Below are 21850 nucleotides of genomic sequence, written 5' to 3' on the forward strand. Positions count from 1 at the left end.
ACAGTAATTTAAGAACCTGTCTGGTTAAACAAGACCTGCTAGAAATGAAAAATGACATTCCTGATACAAGGCAATTACTGCAGCTCCAGCCATCCAGTCAGGAGCAAGGTATAAGGGAATGCTTCCTGCATTTAATTTCCTACAAAATCACAGGTATTAATTAACTTGACTTTTCAGAAGGGTGCTGCCTTTGTCATTTGAACACATGCAGATTTTACAGAGGTTTGTAACCATCTGGTTTTTGAAAACTTATTCTGGTCTCCATGACCTGGCCGAATAGCCATGCAGTGCAGCATTTAACTGCTGAGAGAGGGAATAATATTTTCTTCCTTCATCCAAGATATTTAACAGATGCAGTAAGGGAACAAACTCTGGTGCAGATAAGTCTGCCGACTTTTCAGCAGCAGTAACAATTTCTGTGGACATTAGCCAGGGGAAGTAAATAAGGAGCAGATTAGGAGCTCATGACCAAGCTGATTTTCTGATTAGAAAGTGGAGAAAGTGGGTTAGGTGATTAGATTTAGGTTGATCTTTGCATAATGAAGCACTGGGAGAGCTGTGATGCACTGCAAGATTGAGAAGCACTATGGACATATTTTTTCCCCTCCTCAAAACGTTTTTTCCAAAATGAAAGCCATTCCTAGAATGACAGTAAAGCTGGCAGGCCTCGCTGATGGTTCTGCTCTTCTGAGTACTGGGGAGAAAACATCTTTCTATGAGCCTCAAGTTTCTTCTAGCGAAAAAACCAAGTCTGCTATTTCTGTTCATGTCACGTCCCAAGCCAAGTTTTCATCTAGTTATCATTACATAGAAGTGGCTTGCTCCTTCCCCTAAGGTCAGAGCAGTAAGCGTACCACATCTCCACAGGCAACACGCTCTGCCCTGCAACCAGTCGCTGAAAGCGAGCACAGCCCTGTGCACATGCTGGCACACACAACCCCCACCAGCTGCTGCACGTCTGCTTAAATCTTTTTCTTTTCTGAAAGCAGCAAAATGTCTTCACCAGTCCTGCCCCAAGCATCGGTGGATGAGAAGGCAAGTTAAAAGTCTGTGCTGTGGTTGCCTCCTTAATGTATTGCTGCCATAGATGTACTGAGAGCTGATACAGTCTATGGCCAGATGTTAACATCAGCAGCCAGGTACCTGGGCACTGGAAGTCCTTGCTGCACTGAATATCCCCCCGTCTCTCACTAGTGTTCCTTGCAATTCTCATTTATGATTTTTCCACCGTACTTACAAGTGCTTAGCTGCTAATGAGTACTGTCACTCCAGCTACTGTGTTTCAGATAAATATGTTGCAGCAATTAATAGAGAGTAACAATTTGATTTAAAAGATATTGTCTTGCCCTGCTATTAAAAATGACTTGACTGTCACCGCAAGCTCAGCTAGTTCTCCATTAGATTATACGTGCAGTTCACATGGGGAATCATACAGAAATCCCTCATCAGTAAAATTATATTCATTACCCCTCACTTTAGAAATGAAGCTGGTAAACCAACTTTATCTGCTGTCTGTGGGGTGAAGAGACTTTTGATAACAGCTTTTTAATTAGATGAGGCATCATCTAATTAGATCCTTAACATCAGCATGCAGGTAAATGAAACTGCATGAATTACCTATACTTTGCAGAAATAGATCCTTTGATTTGGAACACAGCAACAACAAAAAGATTTTAACATCAAAAATATTGGGGACAGGACTGCATATGAATAATAGCATCTGTATAAATTATAGCAGAAACAGCTGCAGCAGAGATGAATGCCTGTAAAAATGAGCCTGCTAGAAAAAGTCTGTCCACATCAAAGCCCAGAGGGATCTAGTGCCAAGTGACTATTAAAACTTCCAGCCAGTTCCCACTCAGATGGGTAAGAGCTGCCTCATGCTCACTTTTGCTTATGGGACCTTGGTTATAAATCATTTATCACATTTTCATCCCTTGTTAAATGATTTCTTCCAGGGGAGTTCTTTATTGGCAAGCGTATCTAGTGCTTCCATATGCCAAGCAAGCAGGAAAAGCTGCAGGAGAATGGAAAGACTGAATATTTCATACAGTCTCTGGTTGCCCAGTGGTGTGCTTTTGGGGCACTCTGCAAAAGTTACAAGGTTTATATAAAGCTATTTCCAAGAAGATAGCTGCCAAGCTTCCCCTTTTGAACCTGCTAGTCACATAGCTTCTCAGCTAGGAAGCAACCAAGAACCTGAACCAGTTTTTCCCACAGGAGCACTGGAACTGGACTCCTGAGAAAAACTCAAGATTCCTCACATCAAGCCTTAGCCACACACCAGGGTGGAGGCTTTCACAAGCTTGCCAACACGGCCTTTCTCTGCAGCTCTTTCTGTAGCAAGCGATGGGCCAACAAGATGACTGCAAAAGCACCTGTGGGAATAAGGCAGGATCTTATTCTTTGCCTCAGAGTTTGACAGCAGACTGCTTTAAACGCTGGCTTTGCATCTCCAGTTTGCCAACAGATGGAGCATGGCAGAGTCTGGGCAGCCACTGTGAGAACCAAGGAACTGCTGCACTCGTCTGTGTCTTTGAAGATTTTGATAGGCACCTGTCTTTTTCTACAAAGTATACTCACACTGAATCATGAATCTGACGTATATTTTCCTTCAAGATGTTACTGTGTGCCCCCAAGCTTCCCTCTAAACCTTCTCTCACCATCTCCATGCTGTATGTGCAGAGATAATGCGCTTCTGGTACTCAAGGTCAGAGCTCTCATTTCCATACTGAACGGAGGGCAGCATTTCCAGGTCACTCATTTGTCACTACTGTTGCCTCTGTCAGACTTCCCTAGCTGGAGGTAACCTTAACTGCATATTACCTACCAGCGTGGGTGCTCTGAGAACAAAATATAGCGGTCCCTCTGCAAAGCTCAGAAACCGTAACCTGGCATGAACCCCATGGCAGCAAAGAACGAAATCTTCCTGGGTAAAAAGCTGACCACAAGGTCCCAAGGCCCAGCCCTGAGGATTTTTAGAGGGTCAGAGCTCGCATGGTGGAAATATAACAGCAAAAGCTAAGCCATTGGCCCCATTCTCCTCTTATCCCCCGATACCAAATGGCTTGCACCATCTGTCCTAGCCTGGGAAGCCATCCCCAGGGTCCTAGACCTGACAATTGCACTGATTTCTCATCAATTCTCTTTAAGAGAAAGATAAATGTGGTCTGAGGAAAATGCAGAGCCAGATGGTTTCTAGAAGCTCCAGGAACAGCAGGATTTCTAAGGTGCAGGCGAGGATGCGACTGGTTCTCAACCCTACATGTTCTTAACACAAATTAGGAAGAAAAAGCACCCTCCTGAGCCAGCACGGGGCTGCCCTTGGGAGGCTGTGCTGCCCTGCCACTGAGCGACGCATGGTTGACACCAGGATGCTGGATAAGAAAATACCAGACTATATTGTAATTGTACACAAGTTGTATACAGTGTGTGTGTGTATATATACACACACACAAGTATACATATAACTGTATACAAGTTGTCTGCTCCCATGAGGGGAGCTGATAAGTGGGACACCTCGGGTCTGATCCCCCACTTGCTGGTCCAGAGCTATACCATGGAGGCAGCTGCAGGAAGAATCAAGTGTGCCAGACTCCCAGGAGCTCGTCGCATCCAGGTGGACCACGACCTGGCCCAGTACTGTAGTGCCTGGCTCTGGCAGCAGTCTCCTGCTGAGGTTCAGTTAACAGGCTTCATTAACATGCTTCCTCCATACGATATCTCTCACAGAGCACAGCTTTAAGCTTCCTCCCGAGGCAGGTAAAGCCGGCTGCCATGTACCTCTTCACAGAGGCTGTTTGTGTTGTTATCAACTTCCTTTGAAAATTCTGTAATAGTCCCCTGTCTGCTCAACACTGAATTTTATGGGAAAATATCTTGCCTGGGTTTGAAATTACTGTGAGGAGAGAGGAGACAACCAGAGGAGCACACACCTTTCTGAACAAAGACAGTTATTTTACATACCGCACAGCATCATTGTAATTTAAATGATGTCAAATGTAGCTCTTAGGATCCTCTGCTTCAAGCAATAAACTTCCAGACAGTTTTAATACAATTCAGTCGTCAAACAAAGTAGTAATTTACATAATAGTGTACTACTATGTCTGTGAAAGTCCCAACTCTTTCATATGGCTCCTCGGCATAATGCTTTTGCCTCTAGGAATATTTACATTATTTTATTCCATACAATGCAGCTCTGTGGGTCTCAGCAGATCGAGCTGTCCCAAATGCATTATCCCTGAAACTATGGAACTCCTTTGTGCTGCTTTGACAGAAGAAATTCCACCAGCTGGTCCCAAAAGACTTGCAGAAGGAAGCTCACTACAGGCTTCAGCACATGACACGGCTCTTGCCCGCCAGCTTAGGCGAGGAAATGGCTTGCACGCATTCTCGTACTTCTCAGCAAGCAAGAGGTAATGAACAGCAAAGGGAATAATTCGATCCTGAACGTGATTCCTATGCTGCACACTAGTGCTACTTTGTAATCTGCTTCCCCTTGTGCCTCCAAGTTCACTGGGATAAAGCGGTCTTTCTGCAGCCGGTCAATAGGGAAGTGTGATGGCATGGACCACATCTGATCCCGGCTGGCAGAGGGCACAGCAGGGCAACCACACCCCAGACAGCTGGCTTTTTACTACAATATCAAGTGATCTGATTAATATTTGCATTTCAAACATCCATAAGCTCTGCTCAGGCTTTTTCTCCCCCAGCACAATCTGAAGAAAAATGAATAAAAAAATAAATAAGTGCCTTCAAGACAGCTGACCTGGCTCCTGCCAGGAAGAACGGCGCTGGCTTCTTGCTGGTTCAAGCGCAGCGTGGGCCCAGACGCCCTGTACGCTCGCTGCAGGAGAACCGCTGTTGTGCTGAAGCAGAATGACTGGGAAAGGTTTGTAACAGATGATGTCCAACCTGAGGAGCTCAGGGGCAAGAGGAGGTTGTATGACCTGTTGTAACTTTCTGAAGGTCACACATTCTGTTTGCACAAATCTCAAGAACCTTGTCACCCCAGTCCATTTTAAAACTGCAAAGAATTGTTTGTTTTTCAAAATGATAGTACTTCACTTTGAGTGAAATTCTGCACTGTGATATTGTGCATCTGAACTTGCTTTTTCCACACAGAAGCAACTGAGTTCCTGTGAGCAAAGCCTGCTTTGTGAGACACCTAACTTGGTTGCCCAGAGCCTTACAAAAGCATCTTCTGTTTCAGTAGGTCCATGACCTGCGACCTGCTCTGGCCAGTGCAATTTCCAGGGACCTCTACTAAACCCGCGTTCGAGGGCCAGGCTGCTGCGTTTGCCAGTTTTGCAGTGTATGACATCAGGAAGAATACAGTGACCCTAGGCACAGTTCTGCTTCACATAGAGCAGAAAAAGGAAAACATAAACCGAGATGCTTTCCTACGCACAACAGCTTTTGAATATACAATACTGAATAGCGTAACCACGCCAATACTGCCAGTGACTGATCCTTAGGTCAAAAAAATAAACCACCCTTCTCACTGGTATAGGACACCAGCCTCATATGGTAGAGTAGCTTTACAGAACACATTCAAGTTCTTTTCCATCTCAGAGGATCTCAAGAAATACAGTTTCACTCCAGTTCCCCTTATCTCTTATTGGGTGCTCCTTACTTTTTAGTTAAGCTACATATTCCTCAAATATAACATAAGAATAAAGAAGGGGAATCACCCAACCTGGAGGAAGGAAAATTTGAGACAGAGCTTGAAGACTGGAAGACAGAGCAAGAAACCCAAGGATATGTCTAGAAGTCTTTGTGGTTCAACCATTTGTTTTTATCTTGGCTGCAACGTCTGATTTGTGGGAACATCCAGCCACTTGTAGTGATTCTCTTTTCATTTGAACGTTACTGTTAGGAAACTCCCCCACCCAAGCTACATTTCAGCATGTGAAAAATCATCTAAAAGACTTACAAAATGGTGCGTGCACAGTGCACACAATCAGCCAAGAACAGCTCTGTTGTGAAATTACAGTTTAGCTATCTCTGTGTTTACTTTGACAAAAATCTAATCCTTGTTCCTGTCTCAGTAGGGCTGTCTTGGCTCAGTCTCTGTGCTCTGATAACCTTGCTCTGAATACAAGTAGCTGCAGCTCACCACATTCCAGGATGTGTGTTGTTTTGTTAGGTGTATGCTGAGCATTTTAAGAAGTACTGCAGTCATTAATGAACAGAATTTCAATCTGCCATCATCTAGTCATGTAAATGTGGGGGCTTTTTAATTCTCTGCTGTTAAACCCCCCAGCTTATGTTTCATGTTGCTTCCAGGTGTTATAATTACTAGCCTTATATGCAGAATATTATTTTACAGTATACTATATCTTGCTCAAGTCAGTCTTCAGTTAAAGAAGCTGAAGCTCAAGTCCCCAGTCTGAAGTTACATGAAGCTGTATTTTCACTTTCTCCACTGCATAGCATCACTCAATCACACAGGTATATAACCAATTTTAGAAGAAAGACATCTCAAAATGCCCAAAGATTTTCAAAACTAGGACAAATAAAGCCAAGAAAACAAAGGAAAAGATGTCTTTTACAAGATCCAAACAACTCTAAACACTAGGAACACTACAATGTCTCAGCCCCTGTCCCTTTAATTCAGCCCTTACCACCAGAATAGTGCTTTAAGTAGTACGAATATATTTTTCCCATTTTGAAATTTTTAACAGGTTCCTTTGCATTCAGCACTGAGCAGACACAGATCAAGAGAGACCATCCCTGAAAGTGAATTGAACTTGTGTCTTCAGGTTATAAATCTCTCCTATATCCCAGTGTGGATTACCCATACCAGTAAGCAGCAAGAATGCTCACCTAAGTAAAAACATCTCACTTTGGATGAAATTCTCTCTTTGCCATGGAAGCATTTATTTCAGTGTGATACAACTTCTTTCCTTTCCATTACTTTCATTCTATTTTCCTTAGAAAAGTGGGAGATCACAATGGCACACTCAGCTCCAGTTTCCTGGATAAGCTTATGCATATGAAAAAAAGCGATTAAAAGTTCACAGTCTTAGTACATCAGAATGTCAGTGTCGGAATACACTGCAGAAAACCCCCTCAAATTTAAACTTGAAATGAAGATTTTTATCCCTTCCTTGCATATCCACAATATATACTGCGGTAGTGTTCTTTTTCTTTTTGTCTCTTACTGTTTGTGGAGATGGCAAAGGTGAAACTGATGCAATTATTAAATAAGAATTGTGGTTTAGATATTTTGCAAGGTCATCTAAACCTGGAATAGCTGACGATTTGGTACAGACGGAAATAGATGAATCAACATGCAGTCATTTTTCAGAATGTTCAGCTATGAATTGGTGATTAACCTTTGAAACATGCTACGAAGAAAAGCGGCTAATTCTCTATCTCATTGCCTTCAAATCAAACTTGCTCATCCTTCTATAACACATGCTATAGCCTAGACCAAGCTATTGTGTTCAGCACAGGACAGCTAGTCTGAAATTCTTCATCCTGTTCTTTGTAATAGGAGAGATCACATAAGCATATAATCTCTTTCACCTGAAGCTCTGTCAACTTGCGTATAACATTTCCAGTACCTATAATCCAGTATTTTAGTGTCCAACTCACAACCCCATTTCATCATTCTTTAACAACATGTGGAAAAATTACAGTTTGTTGGTATTGCCACATTTTAAGCCTCTGGAAACACTTGTCTAATTCTGAGATTTTCTAATGCTTCTTGTCAAATTAGATAGATATCAGCGTCACCTGGGTGGGAATCATTCCAATTGGCAGCCAAAGAGAAGTTGCACTGACAGATCCCAGAAGCTGATGATTAGGCATGGAATGGAATAATGGGAGCAACATCAAACACTGGCAAAAAGCACTATCCATCCTTTGTCAGTGGAGAAGACATTACTTCATGAATGGTAAACGGATGACTTCCTCGTTAGCACGTGTTGATTTTTGTCTACTTGGTCTTGGTGGAAATACAACAAAAATGTCAGAGTATTGCTATTAGGACTTGTCTTTTATATGGTAAATTTTATAAGAGGGAAAAGTAACCTTGGTGTGAAAACAATTCTCCAAAGCTGATGAAAATGACAGATTACCATCTCAATTATGCTTGTTCACTGCTTCCAACTGCTGTCAGAAAGCCAGTGAAAAGCGCTCTTCAGGTCCTATAAACGTGGGTTTCCACTCTATAAGTGGCTTTAGACCTAAGCTTCTAGTCTGCAAAATTCAGCTGGCTGAAAAGAAAGATTTACTTAGCTGTATAATGTGAAAATGAGGAGGCTATCAGGTTTCTGAAAGATATGTATTTTTTTCCAAACCAGGAATGTGTAGTGCATCCAGAATTTACTTGTAATCATTCAGAATTAAGAGAGGTTGTGAACTGGTTGAACAAAGGCAGAGTTGGGACTGGAGAAATCTCTGAAAGTGTATCCTATCATGACAGAGAAAACAGATCCACAAAGACCTCAGGAAAAAAAAAATCATGCTTGAAACCAAACATTAAAAATACACGGCTGCTTAAGTCCCACTCTAGGACTACTTCTGATGAATAACAACTAGCTAGCAGCGTTCGGCTCTGAAGACTCATTTAACACTCTTCTCCAGCTGTGTGTGGCTACCAGTTTGACTTCTGCCGTTACTGATGAGTACAGGCAGCAGTCTTTTATTGTGCATCAGATACCAAAGAAAATTTGTGACCATTTTTTTAAATCCATTCCTCCTTCTGAAACTACATACTGAAATACAGGGGCTTTAAAAATGTAGCACAACAAAGGGTAAACGTGCAGAATTCGTTATTAGATGACTAAACCCAGTGTGTGGTCATTAGCAGTAGTAGTGAGTCTGTCCAGAGATGTGCTGATATGGTGCTCTAGGCTTTGCTATTGCTTATTTTGGAAAAAAAACCCTAGATTACAGCAAATATCCCTGACATACCTGCTGTGTCAAACTCAGTCTTCTGGGACAGAAGCCGGAGTGAAAGATTTGCTTTCTACTTGACCTTGGAGAAGTCACTTGACCATTGAGTAACCGTACCAGAAAACCAGACTAATAGAAGAACTTGATAATGAGAACCAGATGCTGTATCTGAACTGAATTTTCAAGAGTTCATGAATTAGAGAACCCTTTGCAGCAGAGGTGGTAGCAAACTTACAATACAATTTCAGTTGATGTTTCAGAGTCCTGTTCCAGCATACAGAGATCCAGCGGGAATCTGTACAACTTCTGTGAGTTTTTCTTTGTTACAGCTGAATATTAAATAATACGCTGATTTGCTTCGCACCTCAGATAGGAAATCTCTAGGTCAGATTCTTCTTTGCCTGTCCCAGTGGGCAGTCTCCTACACAAACATCCTTACAATGGCCAAGTACAACATCTCACTAGTACACAGTTAAAGTAAGTACAGGACAGTTGAAAACCAGCCTGTCTCTGGAACCATGCTTAGACTTGCTTGAAGCTTCCCCTGACTTTGCTGGTTACTTCAAAAAAAACACAGCCAACCTACAAAATATTAACTAAAGGCAGTCACTAAACAGCCTTTTAATGCATTTGGTGGAAGATTTTAAAAAAACATCACACCCCTCATTATCTTTTAGCAGCTGTTGGTGATTGCAGCAGGTGGAAAATGCTTTTTCTGTCTGTAAAACTTCTGCTATGAAATTTTGCTTCCCTAAAACAAGCGAGAACATGCACATGCAGAAACAAAATGGAAGTTTTAGCTTATTCATCTTTTTTCCTGTCTGGCTAACTGGTACTGGAAGTGACCGTTTGCTTCCTTTGTCAAGACACCAGCACTGAGCCCTTTCACTTAAGAGCCAGGCAGGTAGTAGAACAATCCAGGACCCTGTCTGATAGCACCATCTCTATTTGGCTCTTCTGTCTCAAGTGTTGCCAGTTGAAAAGGCAGCCGTGTGTAGCAGATGGCCTGATGTGCTTCAATACACTCATGTCACATGCAGTGCTGTGCACCAGAACAAAGCCTGCAGTTCCAACCTCAGACCTCACAAGCTCAGCACTGTCCCCTGAATTATTTATTTCTCAGATCAGGCTTAATAAAGATGCAGGGAAGAATTTGGTTTTGTGATGAAGAGTGATTTAACAGAGCTAACGGTATGCCTACAAGCTTTGCCGGGACTATTCCGCAGAGAGGTGAACATTCTGCTGCTCTGTTAATGGTTATGGGTAGTTAGTCATCAGGCATTAACCAGCTGTCACGAACAAAATCTCTGCCATCTACCAGTTTCTAGATACGTAGCAAAGTAGTCTGTGATATGGACAAAAATACTACCTTCAGGACCAGGAGATAAGAGCACAAGATGTTGCGGTTTACTTTGTTTTTGTTTTGCTGACAAACTGGCATCCTTGTTAGGATCAACCCTAATGAAACACCTGCTAGGTTTTAATTAAAATAAAATGGAATGCAGTACATGAACAGGTGGAAGGAGAAGATGATATACCATACAGCTCAAATCCCTCCATGTGTTTGGAGACTTCGCAAAGTCCCCGCTATCGCATCCATAAAACAGCGATGGAGTGTGTCAGGAACATTTTGATTGTGCACATGAGGCTGGTTAAAAAGGCATCTACTTAGTCAGGGAACAGCAGAAAGATAATATTCAAGCAGCCTTACATTACATCCAGGTAATGACTGGTGTAATGGTTTCTTGCTTCTGATGTACTACATGGTGGTATTTTCCAGCTGTGAGAAGCCGGACTATTCAAATCGTTCACAACAAAATGTTAGACATCAAAACAAGAGCCAGGCATCAAACTACACGAAGCATACAATGACTATGATCTAAAAAACCCCCAAACACCAACCACAGCCAAACCAAAACCCCAATTACAATTCCCATCCTGTCCCCATTCTCCATTGCAAAGAGCCGTCCCTGAGAGGCACGAGGTTGCACACCTCTAGCCAAACACACAGGGCAAGATTAGCAGTTTCACTTCATATTTTGTTTAGGCATAGAAGAGAGGTGGTTATCTTCAATAAACTGCTACCACTTGAACTTGGCACAGGGTTAATTACCATCTGTTTGTGGCAAGGAAATGGAAGGTAGCGGAAGAGTCGGAGTCATGTTCCACACAATCCTGGCCCTCGCATAAGAGAGAACATAGGTAATTGTGAAACGTGTGCGGTGAGCTCCTAGTGCAAGAACCAGTTCTAGTGTTACCACTCACAGACAATTTAAGCTTCGAATGACAAATGAACTTAGTGGGGTAGAAAAATCTGGCCCTTTGCCAAAGAATGCTTAATACCGATTCCTTTAAATTAGGTCTTTCCTTTAAGCATTGGCTGTTTAGCTGTTTACTGTCAGTGAGCCTGTAAGTCTATTCATTTATTCATCTATTATTACTTTGGTGGCTACTTTCTTCTAAAACTACACTTCCAGAACAAAAAAAAAAGAAAAAAAAAAAAAATCCCATACAAAGTTTAAACCCCCCCCCCCCCCCGCCCCCATTTCCCTCAGGAGAAACTCACACCATGAACTTTCCCTGTTGCAAATAAACTACTGCAGAAGCCCTTAGTGTGCGCTGTGCTCATTAGTAGATAAGAAACTATTTAGTGCATGGGTTATTTATCTTTAATAAACTTTTCAGTCTATCAGGTTGAAGCAGTTCAATGTTATAAAATACTTACACAAGACAAGCTGTCTGTGCATAAACATCCACTATTTTCTGAGATACAACGCATGAAACCTTTCTGATTTTTGCTTTCAGGATAATAAGAGTCCTCTGAGGACTAATGATTTGTAAAATTTCAGTTTGATATCAAAGAATAGGGGAAAGCACATACCATGCTGCATTCCAAGGAGCTCTTCATTTCAAATAACTCCAGGGACTGCAGCTGTGTGCAGTAGCAGGTAACAGAGCTGGCAGTCTGACCTGCTAGCTACCTGCTATTTCTGTTTGCTGCATACTTTGTACAGCAGGTTGATTACTAGTTATCTCCTGTAAACCAAGGAGTTTTCTGACATACTTGGCTCCATAATTTGGAAAAACGTCTGCTGTTTGTGCTTTGATTTAGAAAATGAAACAGCAGTGGTATTTGACAAGAGAACTCTGTAGAAAAACACATAGAACTTGGGGAAAGTTTCACTTTCCAAGGAATGCAATCCAGGGCGCTGCTCCCATGCAACGGGTCAGGAAGCCTCATGAGACCACAAGCCTGACAGAAGCCGGTCACTGAAACAGTTTCAGAACTGTAAAAGTGGTTTGGAGACAGCAGAGCATTAGGAAGGAAGGACGACCTTGGTATGAGCTAGACCCTCATCTAACCCAAAAAACATGCTGTCCTATCCAAGAGCAAGGAAGTCACTGGATCCCATTACTTATAACACATGATTTTTAGTACATTTAAAAGCATCTGTCTGCGTGATCTCTGTCCATGAGATAATCCAGAAACAATGCACTTTGGCAGGTGGGTTGGTTCTGACCTCCTGTATTGAGGTCTATTTCCATAACTTTTCTCCTAAAAACTTCACTTCCCGCACAGAGTTTTGGCTTGAGTTGTGATTTTTGGATACGCCTCCCATGACGAAGCTGGCTGCACCTGCAAAATGGGTCTTTGCATAGTTTAAAGCCATGTTTTCTTCCACTCTCACTCTGCAGACTACATTTGCAAATCACATCTTCCCTGGCAGCTACAGTGATTGATTTTCTACTGGTTCAGATGCAAAATGTAATGTTTGATCTGAAAAATCCATTTAGCCAGTTTTTTTAATCGGTTTATGCTGTCACAAAATGCAAACAATACGCATTTTTATATGACATGGATTAGTTTTGAATGTGAATCACCTCCCACATTAAACAAGAGAAGTTTCTTTCTCAAGATACCTTTAGAAGAATGATGAATTATGAGGCTGCACACTCTGATAGGAGTTAAGTTCCTCAGTAAGTATCTTTAGAAGCCTGGCCCTGTGATGTCCAGGTTCTTTAATGCCCTGAGCTGCCTGCGTTTGCTATACTCAAGCACACTTTGTATAACCCACTATGTTAAAACTTTGCAACACTTCATCCACTGGTGTCGTAATTATTTACAACAGAGGGAGCAAAACCAGCAAGACTTTTGTTCCTTTGTGGTGATGATTTGTGAAGTCCAATGTTCAAGAATGGAAAGAATCACGTACAACAGTAGCCATGGGGCAAGAGAGGAAGGGCAGGGAAGACCAGCAGACAGCTGCACTTTTTGTGATGTGTTATACCTGATACTAACTCTGCATTTCTGTGAAGGGACATGAAGCAACAAAAGCATACACACCTCACACTGCACAGAAACAGCCACAGATCTTGGCCATATTAGACAAAAAGGTGGCCAAAGTATACGAAGCTGTGTATAGGAGCAAGGAGAGAAAATAATTGAACATTGGGTCCAAACTCACTTTTATGGCATTTACGCTACCAAAGTTCTTTTGGTAACAGCTATAAAGCAGAATGAAGATCTTGAGGCTTCGCAAAGCAGCCTTAATTTTGGATTTTATTATAGACTATTAAAGTGCATAAACCATTTATTCTCAAAAGCACCCACTGTTCTGATCAGGGTTGTGTGTGTGTAGAAAAAGGCAATTATCATCTCTCATTACACATACATTCAAGTTAATCTTATATAGGGTGTCAATCAACAACCACAAACAGATGCTCCAAAGAAAACCACAGACACTCCACAGTAGACAACTAGAGTAATTTCTAACCCCATTAAAGCTTCTTTTTTTGCCCAGGAGCCTGATAATCTGTATTGCACCAAACCAGATTTCTATGTAACTGAAGAGGGATTTGGCGTTTAAATGAGAGTGCAAACGTAAGACAGGCTGTATCATCAATGCCACAGGTAAGAGGGTTGTGCACTTGCACAGGCTGCACCTGTCCAAGCTCTGCAGTGGAGCACATTGACGACTAATCCTGTTTGCACCATTCTCAGTGTAAGAATAGACTCACCTGGAAGACCACAGAACATGTTTTTCTTCCCTGAGGTCCACAGATAAAACCTTACTGGCATCACAAGTTTATATATTTGTATTATTTATAACACCTGCAAGCAGACGCCTCTGGCTTCTTTGCCATGTGAACTCTGCCAAGCCAGTAACTTTTCAAGTACCTCCTAAAAGAGATTAATTTCTTTGCTTGCACACTCATTGCAAGCAGCAGGGAACACCGTGGATTCCTTTAACGGATCCTTTATCATCAACAAGAGTATATGACAATAAAAACTATGTATTTTCATGTTTCACTGAAACAAGTGAAATTCTTCCAGTAAAAAAAAAAAATTAAGCAAAGTTTAACTAGGAAAACGCTTGTGCACAGCTGGATATGACCTCATGTCAATTAGTCATATGGTCTGCACCAAAAAGGCAGTGACCTTTGACCAGAAGTAACTGAGTACATGTGCCTCTTGGCTAGTGCTGGCAGGCTAGGCGCTCTGCTGCCGCTTTCATCACCCTTCTCTGGCCCTGAGGAGCAGAAGACCAACATTTTGTTTTTTCTTAGGAAGGAAAAGCAACCCTGTGGAACAAGACAGCAGCATGAATAGGCACAGCAGAAATCCTCAATTTGGTTGCAAGATGCTGTTACTCTAATATTATAGTTTCTACACCTGCATATAAGAACTCCAGCCAGTTACATTAAAAAAAACCTAATTAATTCTAATCTAATAAATTCTATTTATTTTTTATAAGCTTTTGAGTGCACATAACTTCCATTCTGTAATTTTTTCTCCTGAGTACCTTAAGTTTAAGGTCTTACTAGGTTAAAAAAGAAAAAACCCTATTGGCTCTTTGATATTGAAAAAAACCTCCACTTTTGGACTCTTTTAATACACAGTGTTTCTTTGTGGGCAAATTCTGCAAATGTTTCAAAGGTCAGAGATTAAGTTTACCCTGTAAGACTGAAGGTGTTTAGGATACTTTGCCGGTGAAGATTTGATGCCCTTCTCTCAACCGCTTTAATAGCAATAGTGAAATGAGCCCCAGCGTGGCTCACCACTGACCTATCAGGCAAGTTTAATAAGCTCTCCTCTTAAATATTATATTGCACAGGGTCTGGAGACAACTTTTCCTATTTATAACCTGTTTCAGTCTGGGCTAACCCTTTCATAGTTTGCCCAATTTGCTCTTCCAGTCCCATTCTTCTCTTCCTAGAAATACAAACTCGGAAGCTAGAGCACAGGTAGCTCCTACCTCCCCTGGTGAGGTCAGCATGAGCTTTACTTACACCACTGCTTCCCAACTGCATTAAAAAAAAATAATCTCTTCAACACTTGCAATTCCCCAACCTAACACTTCATTTCACTAAATCAGAACAGATTGTCCTACTTTTTACATCCTGGTAATTGTCCATTAATAAATCCTACTGCTGCTCAGCCTTATCCTTCTGTTACCCAGCAGCATTGCTAGCACCAGCAAGATACAATCCAAAATTGTTCCCGAGAGGGCAATAAGAAGCAAGCATTTGCCCTTGGCAGGCATCAGTGATAGTAGTAAGTGGTAAGGTGCTGACCTACATCCATCTCACAAAGAGATGAGCTAAAGTCAGTCCTGAATGACAGCACTTCGATCTGCCTTTCAGCCCCAGTCTGCTCACGTGTATCAGAGTATCACGGATTTGGAATTAAGGCTAGCATTTTTTTCTTATAGCGCCATTAGGTCTGGGGGCCAGAGGAACTGCTCTGTGTGAGGACAAAAAGCCAACAGCTTCTGGGCTAACCAGTCACTGACCGTACTGGGCTGTAGGGAGGAGCTAGGGCACAGGATGATCACACGACTGAGGACTAACAGGACAGATCTGGGCCAGGAATGCGGAGAGGTGTGAAGGGTGAAAGGGGCCTGGTGCTGGAGCCATGCACATCCCCCTCCAGCAGCACCTGGGTGTGCTTAGGGGGCAGAGGAACATGGTTCCCTGGAGCTGGTCAAGAGCCAAGGGAATTAGGAGGGTTGTGAACTTCAACCGCTTTTTTCTATAGCTGCCATGATGGTGGCACAGAGGCACACCGCCTGTGAAGCTGCAGCCTTGCCACCTGCTGATGTAATTCTCGTCATGCTTACCAGCCAGAAGTGCTGAAAGTCCAGTGTCCTCAGGTAAAAACTGCTTCAGGATTAATTGGGTTTTGTTCCCTTTGTACCATCAAATGCAAGAGGGGTCGTGTTTTGGGGCCTCTGTTTTCACGTTTCCTTAAACTAAACTGTCCTTTGTCTTGTGCAAGTTACACCTGAAATGGAAAAGAAACATCACGTCCAGCCATGGCTTGAAATTGTTCCCAAGCCCTCTCGTGGTGCTCGCTGTCAGCTGCACTTGAAGCATCGAGTCGCTGGGAAGATGCAGAAGGCAAGCGGTGCCTACGAGCAGGTGCTCCGGAGACAGACTGCAGCTCGCTGGACGCAACCAGTGCCTCTGTACCTCTGTCTATAGCGTGTGGACAGCAAGAGATGCAGAATTAGCAGATTCTTTGCAACCCCTTGCCCCCATTCTAAATGTGAGTACACTGCTCTGCCCAAAGGATGAGCTTTTCCTTTTTAAAAGAAATGTTTAGCAGCTACTTAAAAATTTGCTTTGCTTATAACTCTTTCTTTGCCCTCCCTCGGGCAAACGATCCCCTTCTCTTCATTTGGTGTCATCAGCTTTCCAAAGAAAACCTTTAAGGGCTACCACGTCCTCCACATTTGTGCTAGCTTCTTCAAATCTATTTAGACAGAGTGATTCCAGGTTATGTGAGGACAAAGAAATTTAAGTTAAAGCACAGCTTCACTTTGGACTGCATTTGTGTAAAAGACTCAGAATAACCCTGATTTACGTTTTTCCCCAAGGTAGTAAATAACTTGTATGAAAACGGTTAAGTGCTGCATGTTCACAAAGCAGAAGCCTCTATCCCATTCTCAGTGTGTCACTAGAATTTTAATCTAAATTGTTGAAAGTCCTGAATAGAAATTACAAATTGAGGTCTGACTGGAGAAGTTGAGCTCTTTTTTCAAATCTGAGAGATGATAAAGAGGTAATATTTGCTTCAGGGAAACAGCTTTGGGGCAAGTGTTGCTTATTTGACCAGCATGCTGCCTACGTTGGCTGCCTTAAAAGGCTAATAGAAATAATTTCATTAGAGACTGCACACAATGATAAGTGCAACAGAGTTGTAGACCTCTAGTGAACGTGCTTATCGGCCACTTTCAAAGGTCATGGAAATGAACTGCTTCTGACTTCATCAGCAGACTGGGAACAATTCAAACGCTTTAGCTCTGCAAGCATTAGGTTTGTACATCCACAGCAAAAAGAAGGGTTATGGAAACATGCATTTATATTTCCTTTCACGTAGTCTCAACAAGGAGCACAACTTGTTTTTTATCTGCTTTACAGCTGATAAAACCCAACTTCTTGAGCAATTCTGTCCACCTGACTGGTGCTAAATTATCACTTCCTATTTCAAACAGTCATATTTAAGGGAAAATGACAGAAATAACATATGAACAGGAATCGATCAGAAGTTCTTAAGAATATGATCACATTTGCTATAGAAATGCCTTATCTCAGGATAAAACAGGTGGGCAGAAGTCTAGCTCATAAACTGAACTTGACAGGCATTGCCACCAGCAGAGTTGAATGTATGGCCGCAGGTTTCTGTGAGCTAGCACTACAGCAGCTATTCTGAGCGAAGACAGGCAGTGCAGCAACATCTAGATTAGATTGTTAATTTAATTTCCTCCATCTCCAAACAGATTTTGCAGCTCCTACATACTTAGGTGAATGTATTCAGTAAAAGCAGCTCGCTCCTGGCTGTTGGCAAGAGGTTCATCCTTCTTGGGTTATACTCTTTTCCTTTTTTGACCTGGCTCACTGCCATTTTTTGTTCACAACCACTTAGCCCAGTTTCCGTGATACTAGTCAATTCTATCACCTATTCCTCCAAAGGACTGTGCGAAGATTATTGTGGCTTCCCAGACAAGCTGACTGCAATTATCTGGCTAATTTAAATTTTCCAGGCATTTTCCAAGATTTTACCCCAGAGCATTTACAGTCATTATCTCATATTTGTATCCAGAAAAGAGATAAAGAACCCATGAAAAATTAAAGTGTCTGTTGTTACCAAAGATGATCTTAAATTATGAAACCTTCCCAGAGAAACTACTGTATTTGCTACCGCACTGAAGCTCACAAGACATTTCCCCTAGAAAGTATTACACTATATTAATTTAAACTAAAGGTCATTATGAACTAAATAAGAAAAACAAGTAAAGATGACATGTGGGAAAGCGGTGCAGAGACCAGTGTTCTGTCCACCACAAAAAGGACTCTTCTTCTGAAGACTGCTTACTTCTGTGCTCCTGTTCACCCTAGTGAATGCTACCGTCCCCAAGCAGAGCAGCTCAGCAGCAAGCTCCACGCATCCGTTTCCATTTAGTTGTTGGAAGAGGGAAGCAGAAAAGATAAGTAGGAAGAGTGATAGTTTTTAAAAAATTGACAAGGTACAACAGGGTGATCAAACCACACAAACAATCACGCTGCCGTCAGCCCCCCAGTTGCTCCTTTTGGTACCTCATGCTCTCAATCATTCCCTTCACATAGTCTCCAAAAGATGTAACTTCACTCACCATTTGTATTCACTTTTCAAGCTCTATTTGCCTTAAACAAGTCTTGGCAAGATGATCTTGGGGCCAAAAAGTAATTAGGATAGGACTCATAAAATAGGTTTATTATTTATTAACCATTGATTGTGCTTCCTCAGCGTCACTGTTAAGATGTCACTAGTCCAAGGATTTGGCTTTTATGTTGTGCTGTCAATCAGGACACTCCTGAAGGGTTCTATGAAGAAGACTGATGTTTTGCATTTCAAAGTGTTAAAGGACAACAAGTAGAAATGATAGACGCCACTATGAGACACAGTCTGTCTTTGTCATTCATTAGCACGATGTTCTGGCAGGAGTCTTCTCCGTGTATTTTACCCCACGCAAATGCTTGCAATGCTGCAGTTTTCCCCAGGCCCCAGTGGAACTAGGAACCCCAGCATGCCGAAGCCATGCCCACACACCTCAGCTGCAAACCCGAACCTCCCTCTGGTTAAAGTCAGTCCTAGCCAGTAAGCTCGGCTCCATTTTAAGTGCTAAAACATGACTTTGAGTGCTTAACCTGAAGTTGCCTGCTTTTTAAAGGTCCTCACTGCCTCTCTTTGTATAAAATAAAACTGTCAGTCTTTTGCCTCTCAGTTAATCGCAAAGGGCATAGGCTATACAAAGCGTTCTGTGGAGGCAGAGTCAGCCGTGCTGTAACCACTGCAGGGAGCAGTGCGAGTCTGGGAAATAATGTTTTATCGGTCAGTGCTAATTGATCAACACAGACCTTGCCGAGTCCAGTATTTCCACAGCTGCTTGCAATATTACTGTAATGCAGCAGCCCTGTAATAGCTGTTATGCTTTCAGCACTAGCTCACACGCTCTGATACAGGACTTATTTCACTGAAAAATAAAACTGTCCATCAAGACAATGTGCCATCACATTCTCCTATTGGAAAGCTACAGAGCTTGGAATTTTTACTTCTTTTATTTTTTAATTACCAGACGAACATAGCGCATCCACAGACAAAAATTCCCACATGCAATGGCACTGAATGGAAACAATGCTGTTTTACAGATGTAGTTGTATAAATAATTAATAGATTAACTCTTTTTATTATTCTTTGCTATCCAGTTCTCCACAAATGAGTTATACCTGCTCCTGAAGTACTGTGTTTCAGAAGTGCTATTTTATTCCACTGGCCTGATTAGGGCTTACCGAAATGAATGGAAAAGTTTATACTGACAGCTTCTTTTTGCTGGGTCAATTTCAAGTATTTTAGCAATAAGCCTGCCCATTTATATAGCCTACTGTCTAATTTTGGAAAATTGCTTTTGAGACAAGCAATAATCAGCCAACCTCAATATTTCACAATATCCAGTGAGTAAAACTTGTAGTTAATGCCTTTACAAAAAGCCCTTAGCGCCATTTAGTTCTTACAATGGCAAAATTGGCTCTTTCCTGGCAGTGAAAAACAGAAAAGAAAAAGATCTTAGAAGCCTATAATCAAAAATACAAAATACATCCTTGGAGGAGAGTTGTGAAGGAGACAGTTTTTCAGGCAATGAATATAAGCACTGGTTCGGAACGCAAGAAGCTACAGAAAATCAATGCAAGGGCTGAACACTTCTCCTGACACTTTTGCTTTTCTGAAAGGCTCTCATAAATTAATTCTTTAGATTCTTGGAGTTCTTTCCTTCACAAAAGATTTAGAAGTGCCTGGATCCAACATTCCAGTCTCTCCCCAGAAGATAATGTACTTGCTCATCCCAAGAAGAGTTATATAGAAAGCAAATTAAAAAACGCAAGATCATATCAAATCAAGGAGAGTCAGTCTCAAATATTAATGCCTCATGTCATAAAGGTACAAAATGATAAAAACACTCCCTATAGGCAGCTGAAAAAGCAGCAACTTGGCAAGCAATCAAAAGAACTGCAGCCCTGGTTTATAGATCTGCTTGAGCTGGCTCAGCAGAAGAAGGAGGCTCCTATTCCATGGAGTACATAAATGCGTGCATAAATCCCATGGTTTCCAACGGGATGCATCCCTTGCTTACATGTTTTGTGTCACAAGGGTGCCAAGGAGTTGAACAACACTCTTTGAGTAGGGGTTCCAACTTTATTGATCATTAATACGGATTACATCAAAAGCTCAACATTTAGAGCAAATTTGTTAGTTGGTAGCCTCAGAAACGTCACATTATCAGTTGTACTTGTTCTGTTCCTCTGCTAACAACTCCTAGGTCACAGAACCAGAGATGTCAAAGCTGATGTCGAAACTTCCCTTCCCAGGTCATGAATTAATGAAGGAATCACACTGTTTCTGGGAAAGTGATGCTGCTGCACCACTTATATTTGACAGCTGATGAGGACACGTTCACCCAGAGAAGGCGCACCTACCAGTCCTCCCCCAGTTCTACATGGGCAGAGAGTGACAAAATTCCAATAAAAATGTGTCAGCTTCCCTGAAAAATGGTGTGGCGGAAATAGAGTTCAATTCCAGAAGGCATTATTTTGTCCAATTACTAGTAGAACACAGGCACAGAATTTGATTCAGTTACCCCTTTAGAGTCCAAATGACTTGTGCTCACTTAAATCTAAACCAAAACTGTCCACACTGGCTGCAGGGTCTCAAAGGCTTGAGGAGAGAGGAAGTTGCCACCTATTACTTAGCAGCTTGTTCTATTTGGTGTTTATGCTCATCTTTTAAAATAAAAGCGTACACAATTTTATTTAGATTTCAGCTCCTGGGCGTTTCAAATTCACTTGGAGTGAGTGAAATTAATCCAAAAGCTAGGAAAGTTTTAAAGTTTTTGGTATCCATTCTTGAGAGATCGTAACAGTGGGTCACCCCTGGGAAATGAAAGTGGTCTTGTTCACTTTTTTTATAGTCACCAGCAGTTTATAAAACTCATGACGGAACTGCAAGCAACGCATTTGCTTAGTAAGACTTCCTAGAGTACCTTTGCCATGCCGGAGCCCTTCCAAGCCTGCTAGTCAGTGCCAACCATAGGCTTCAAACTCACAAACTAAACTCACTTCTTCCCACTCAGCCAACAGCACTGGCTGGGCACTCACCACAGCAAGGGATGCTGGCGTGCACAGCCAGGCAGCTCCAGTCCCGTTCACCTCATTGATGCACACAAGGAACTTCGTTTTACCCAGGGCTGAGCTGCCAATGCTCCTCCCTTCTCCTGTTTGTACTTTCAGATGGCCGAAGTTTTTTGTCTTGGCACGAGTAAGTCTCCTCCACTTTAACAAGAATCTCTCATAAAAGCTTGCGGTTTTTCTTCCCTTCTTCAAGCATCTTCATTACAGGGTACTTTAA

The sequence above is a fragment of the Falco naumanni genome, chromosome 1 (assembly GCF_017639655.2).
Source record: "Falco naumanni isolate bFalNau1 chromosome 1, bFalNau1.pat, whole genome shotgun sequence".
In the NCBI taxonomy this organism is placed as follows: domain Eukaryota; kingdom Metazoa; phylum Chordata; class Aves; order Falconiformes; family Falconidae; genus Falco; species Falco naumanni.